Source organism: Jaculus jaculus, chromosome 17 (genome assembly GCF_020740685.1).
Source record: "Jaculus jaculus isolate mJacJac1 chromosome 17, mJacJac1.mat.Y.cur, whole genome shotgun sequence".
Lineage (NCBI taxonomy): Eukaryota > Metazoa > Chordata > Mammalia > Rodentia > Dipodidae > Jaculus > Jaculus jaculus.
Genome location: NC_059118.1, coordinates 67,044,850 through 67,051,822, shown reverse-complemented (window position 1 = coordinate 67,051,822; position 6,973 = coordinate 67,044,850). Strand labels below are relative to the sequence as shown.

The following is a 6,973-nucleotide window of genomic DNA, read 5'->3' as shown; positions in this document are numbered from 1 at the left end:
TTATTTAATATTTATTTGAGAAATACATGGAGAGAGGCAGATAGAGAGAATGAATGGGTGTGCCAGGGCCTGTAGCCACTGCAAACAAACTCTAGATGCATATGCCACCCTGCACATCTGGTTTACATGGGTCCTGTGGAATCAAATCTCCATCCTTTGGCTTTGCAGGCAAGCCTGAGACTACATAGTAAATTCCAGGTCAGCCTGGGTTACAGAGAGACCCTACCTTGAAAAAAAAAATTGTTGAGAAGGCAGACTTTTTTTCAGTTCCACTATTTAGCCCTTAGGACACGGTCCTTGACATGCACTGAAATGGCATGTTTTTCTTATAATGCCTTTTCAAATGATAGTCTTTGAAATCTTGCACAAACTTCCTATAAGTTAAGCAGAGTGCCTTGTTATTTGTCTCAACAAAAAGTCATCATCTACTTTTTATGAAACAATCTTCCTTCATCTGGATTTTTCTTTTGAGGCGTTGTAGAAGTCATGCTTCGCACTGCTGGAATGAACATCTAACAGAAGCAGCTACAGGAGGAAAGGGCTTACTTCAGGCTAGGAGTTTCGAGCCGAGGTGCACTAAAGAGGAAACTTGAACATTACCGCTCGAGGCTGTGAGCGCCACTTCATTCAAGCCACCACAGCATGCACACGCATGGTGTAGCAGACAGCATCAGGTTCACTGAGAGGAACGTCCAGACCAGGGACAGTTATGAAGGAGGGATATTTATTGAAGCTTACAGATCCAGGGGAAGTTCCATAAATGGCAGCAGAAGCTGGCCTGCCTTCACAGGATAAGGCAGAGAGAGAAGTACAAGCCTAAAGCCAAAAGCCATAGCACACTTCAGGAACTCCAACTTGGCACACTTTGCATATCTTTAGATTGAAATCTGAAACCCACCACCACACCTTAAGATCCACCCAGTGACACTGACTTCAGCCAAATGGCTGCAGATACAAACTACAAACAAATAAATAACTGAATATATTGGGGCCCATCTACTCAAACCAGCACACATGTTCATACAATATGCACGCATTTCATACACGAACATATAAACACATATGCACAGAGAGACATAGCTTCAAGATGACTCTTGTACATTGGAGGCAGGAATGTTAAATGTTGCAGCCACTGGCTATTCCTGGAAAGGCTACAGAGAATAACCTTGTGACCAACACTTACATTCCTAGGTATGTGATCAAATGAAGTGAACACAGGAACTCAAACAGATGCTTGTATGTCAATAATCAAAGCAGATCATGGTACATTGTTTCTATGTATGGAAGTTGTCAATAATAAAGTTTAAAAAAATAATCAAAGCAGCATTAGTCAAAATACTCCAACAACCTGACTGCCCAATGGATGAATGAATAAAGAAAATGAAGTTTGGCGATATTCATAACCTCATAGTGCCTAGCACTACCTTCTTAAGACCCTCATAATAAGAAGAAAAGATGATATCAAAATAAAAGAGAGATTAATGGAGAGAGGGAAAGGATATGATGAAGTGTGGATTTGTGAAGGGAAAAGTAGGGAAGGAGAGGGAATTATCATGGTTTATTGTCTGTAATTATGGAAGTTGTCAATAAAAAAAGGTAGAAAAAAATAAAAAGAAAATGAGGTTTGGCTTTCCATATGACCTTTTCATACATCTTTAGTTTTGGAAAACTACTTCTTTGTTAGCTAAATAAAAAATATTAAAATAAAATATCAGGAGCTGTAGAGATGGCTTATTGGTTAAGGCACTTGCCTGTGAAGCCTAAGGACCCAGGTTCAATTCTCCAGATCCCATATAAACCAGATGCACATGGCAGCACATACATCTGGAGTTCTGCAGTGGCTAAGGGCCTTGGCATGCCCATTCTCTCTCCCCCCCGTCTCAAATAAAAATAAATAAATTAATAAACAAACATATCAGAAAAAATGAGTTTGTGCAGAACTACCAAGTGTGAGTGGCTAATGCTGCTTCCAGAAGCATAGGTTGTTATAGGAAAATCCCAGTGCCAGGAGTGGGGTATCTCCCAGTAAATTGTTGGTCAGGGAGGCAATACTGGCTGTTGCCAATGCTCTTTGTTGCTAACCCAAACAAGATGGTAAGACCCTACCTATGAAGACAACACAGGAACTCAGAAATCAAGCCAGAACAGAACTGGGAGCCTTCTCCCTGCTGGCTGGATGTCACCGGGCTAGAAAGTGCTGTGCTGGCTGCTGGGGGCAAAAAGTCTTAACCAGTCTTAACCAGTAGTGGACCCTGTGAGCTACACAACTGGCCAGTTGGTCAAGATGTGCAAGAGGCATGACTGTTATGGGAGTGACCAACTGCTCTTTGGTCGGATTTAAGACTCACTCTAAAGGAGGGAGATCATGCCTACTCCTGAAACCTAGTTAAAATCCTATGGCTGGGAAGGGGATTATGTTCAAAACATACACAGTATGAAAATTGTCAAGGGTTAGAGAGATGGCTTAGTGGTTAAGGCACTTGCCTGCAAAGCCAGAGGACCCAGGTTCAATTCCCCAGGATTCATATAAGCCAGATATACAAGGTGGCATGTGTATCTGGAGTTCGTTTGCAGGGCTAAAGGCCCTGGTGCAACCATTCCCTTTCTCTCTCTCTCTCTCTGCTTCTTTCTTTCTCTCTCAAATAGATAAAGTAAATAAAATAAAATATTTAAAAAAAAAAGTTGTGGGCTGGAGAGATGGCTTAGCGGTTAAGCACTTGCCTGTGAAGCCTAAGGACACCAGTTTGAGGCTCGGTTCTCCAGGACCCACGTTAGCCAGATGCACAAGGGGGTGCACGCGTCTGGAGTTCGTTTGCAGTGGCTGGAAGCCCTGGCGCTCCCATTCTCTCTCTCCCTCTATCTGTCTTTCTCTCTGTGTCTGTTGCTCTCAAATAAATAAATAAATAATTAAAAAAAAAGAAAGTTGTGAACAAAAATTATATGATGCCAAGCTTGGTAGTGCACACCTTTAATGCCAGCACTTGGGAGGCAGAGGTAGGATGATCAACATAAGTTCAAGGCCATCCCGAGATTACATAGTGAATTCCAGGTTTCACTGGCCTAGAGTGAAACCCTACCTCAAAAAAGCCAACAAGGACTGGAGGGATGGCTTAGTGGTTAAAGGATTTGCCTGCAAAGCCAAAGGACCCAGTTCGATTCCTCAAGACCCACATTAACCAGATGCACAAGGGGGCACACACGTCTGGAGTTTGTTTGCAGTGGCTGGATGCCCTGGCATGCCCATTCTCTCTTTCTCTCTCTCTTTCCTCTGTCAGATAAATAAATAAGTAAAAATAGAACAAACAAACAAACAAAAGTATATGATAGTGAGCTGGAAAGGTGGCTCACCGGTTATGGTGCTTGTCTGCAAAACCATTCAGTTTCCCAGTACCCACGTAATGCCAGATGTACAAGGTGGCACATGTACCTGGAATAGGTTTCCATTGGCTAGAGGCCCTTGTGTGCCCATTCTCTCTGTCTGCCTTTTTCTCTCAAATAAATAAATAAATAAATATTTAAAAGAATAAAACTATAAATGAGAAAGAAAGATATAAAATGGCATGGTGGTAAATGCCTGTCATTTCAGCATTCAGGAAGTAGAAGCAGGAGGATCAGAAGAACAAGGTCATCCTCAGGTACATGTCAAATTTGAGACCAGCCTGGGCTACATAAGACCCTGTCTCAAAAGAAGGGAAAGACAAAGAAAAAATTTCTCATTATTCACTCATAGAAAGGAATGAAGTTCTGATATGCACAAAGCTTTACAACCAAGTTTTCAAGAGAAATTAGCTAAGATAAAACAACCCATATTGTTGGATTCTATTTATCTGAAACATTGATTAGGAAAAGCCATGTCGACTAGAAGTCTCCAAAGGATTAGAGGAAGCATGAATGGAAAGGGGTGTGAGGGGGGTGTGCATATGCATGTGGGCACACACGTGTGGAGGTGCTTTTGCACATGTCTGTTCCTTTAGGGGCCACAGGTTGATGTAGCGTGTCTTCCTCTGTCACTCTCTGCTTTATATTGTGGAGTCAGAGCCTCTCACTTGAGCCTGGAGCTCACTGCTTCAGCTGATCTAGCTAGCCAGCTTGCCCACCCCAAGGATTCCTTTTCTCCTCCCACACCCTGGGATGACAGGAGGTTGCCATGTCCTCCTGATATTTATGTGGCTACTAGGGATCCAAACTGCAGTCCTCATATATGCAGGCCAAGCTCTTGCGCAGCTGAGCCATTTCCTTGGCCCCAGCCAGCTTTGATCAAGTACCTGAGAAAAATCAGCTCAAAGGTGGAAAGGCCTATTTGGTTCATAGTTTCAGAGGTTGGTCAGCTCAGTTCAAACAGGTCAGTTGTCTGTGCTACTTTGGGCTGGCAAAGAGGCGGAATAGCACCGTTTGGGAGCACTTGGGAGGAGCCTGGCCACCTCCTGGAGGCAAGGAAGCAAAGCAAGAAGGAGGGTCAGGGGCTCACTATCTCCTTCAGTGGAGTGTTTCCAGAGACGTCACATCCTTCCACAGTCCCACTTCCTCCAGGTTCTACCACCTCCGATAGTGCCACAGCCTGGGAACCAAACCAACACATGTACCTTTGGGGAGCATTCAAGAACCAAGCAATAGCAAACAGAAAGAAAATTTCTGTTCAAGGTTGTGAAAAAACCTTGGAAATAGCTAACAATAATGACTAATCAAGGTTTTGAATATAATTAATGCTACCAGTTGCAGAGAGAGAAAGAGAGAGAAACCCTGTTATTACTGAGTCAGGTACCCTAAGGGAATTGAATGTTTTTAGGAGAGACAAAGAAATGTGAAATAAAACCCAAAGTAACCACATCTTCAGAAGAGAGCTTGGCTAGTTTGGTTACTGTTAAGGCAGCTCCACAATAGTCTTAAAAACATTTTTATTAGCCAGACAATTGGTCTGCTTGTCTGAATGTGTTTCTGCAGAAGTGTAGAGAAGGCTGGCAATAGTGATGCCATGTTTCGAGCCGTTAGTATAGCTGAGGTTGTTTAGGTCCCTGCAAATGGCTACAATGCCATAATGTTGAAGCATTTTCAGAAGACTTAATTTTAATGTAACTTGTTCTAAGTTTAATGAAAGCTAAGAGTTAATAAATTGCATGTATGAGAGAGAGAGAATGGAGGCACCAGGCCCTCTTGCCACTGCCAGCTCACTCCAGTGCATGTGCCGCTTTGTGCAACTGGCTTCACATAGGTACTGGAGGACTCGAACCCAGGCCATTAGGCTTTGCAAGCAAGCACTTTAACGGCTGAGCCCTCTCTCCAGGCCTGTTTTATTCTTAAATAAAATATGGGAGGTGGGAAGACCAGGAAATGTGTGACTGGCTTCCTTCCCCTTGCTTAGTGTACTTAATCCCATGTTACATTTCTTCAAAGCTAAAGATAAAATGACAAGGGCCAGTCCGGAAGATCCTGAAGGTAACGCTGTGGTAGGCGCTGGCTCCACTTTACCTCATTTGACAGCACAGGCTCCAGGAGCTCAGGATGCAAATGCAGTCGCTCCCTACTTGTTTCCAGCAGCAGAAAGCTGAGCATGTGCTCCTTCTGAATGTTCCTGTAACTCAGATCAAAAAACCAGTCCAGCTCTGTAGAGCAGCTTAGCCAATCCACATCTGTGCTTTCTTATTCTTCTTGCCATAAGGGCATGCTGTCATGCCACAATCGTGCCCGAGTCAGCAGATGCCCCTCTTCAGAGATGTCCCTCCGCTCACCAGACGAGTGGGCACACAGTAGTTATTTCCATGAGGAGCATTATGGACACAGGCGAAAAATTCCTTCTCTGTGGTTCCAGTTTTGTTGTTTTAGTTTAGCTTTGGTTTTGGTTTCTTGAGACGGTCTCAAGTAGTCCAGGCTGGCCTTGATCCTACCTTGTTTCTGGTCTGTTGAATAAGGCTATCCCAGAACACCAAGAATCGAGGTAGAGCCCTGGGGACATCAGACTGGCAGACAGATTGCCAGTGATATAAACCAGGGAGGGCTGGACTAAAATGACTAAAATGAGACCAGCAGCCTGAACTTCCGACCAGTCCCCTTCCTCCTCCTCCCCAAGGGAAGGTCTGGTCCCAAGGCTTTCCTCCTTCTAAACGTTGTCTTTGGCCTGAACATTTTGATTTTGACCTATGTACCCTTTCATTTCATCAGCACCATTGGGCAGGCAAAGGACGTTTCTCTTCCCCAGTCCTATAAATCCTTCTTTCAAGAGATGCACTCAAAGGACTGGTGGTGCATAACACCTTTAATCTCAGCACTCAGGACTATGGCTGTGAATTCAAGACCAGCCTGAGCTACAGAGTTCCAGGTCAGTCTGGGCTAGAGTGAAATCCTTTTTCCAAAAGGAAACTAGGAAGGAAGGAAAGAAAAAGGAAATCGTTTTAAGTATGCAACTTTTTTGTATTTAAAAAAATATTTTATTTGAGACAGAAAGAGCAAGAGAGGGGAGGAGAGAATGGGGCACCCCGGGGCCTTCAGCTACTGCAGACAAATTCCAGATGTACGCACCCCCTGTGCATCTGGCTTATGTGGGTCCTTGGGAATCAAACCGAAGTCCTCTGGCTTTGCAGGCAAGCGCCTTAACCACTAGGCCATCGCACCTGCCCGAGTCCTGGATTTTTTTTTTAATTTTTATTAGCATTTTCCATGATTATAAAAAAATATCCTGAGTCCTGGATTTTTAAAAAAATATATTTTATTCACTTATGAGAGAGAGAGAGAGAGAGGCGGGGGGGGGGGGGGGAGAATAGGCATTCCAGGGCCTCCAACTGCTGCAAATGAACCCCAGAGGCATGCACCACTTTGTGCATCTGTCTTCAGTGGGCACTGGGGAATCGAACTTGAGCCATCTCTCCAGCCCTTCTTTTTTTTTTATTTCCCTCTTTTGTTTGAGGCAGGTTCTCGCTCTAGTCCAGGATGCCTTTGGGATTAAGGTGGGCGCTCCCACGCCGCCTGGCCCACATTTTGG

The 6,973-nt window shown here is 44.1% G+C and overlaps 1 non-coding gene across 1 annotated transcript; it reads left to right on the top strand.

Annotated features, from left to right (window-relative positions):
- The first annotated feature begins 4,899 nt into the window (after positions 1–4,899).
- LOC123455690 lies at positions 4,900–5,030 on the top strand. Its single transcript, XR_006634073.1, has one exon. It is a non-coding gene; the product is annotated as a small nucleolar RNA SNORA33 (small nucleolar RNA).
- Positions 5,031–6,973: the final 1,943 nt, after the last annotated feature.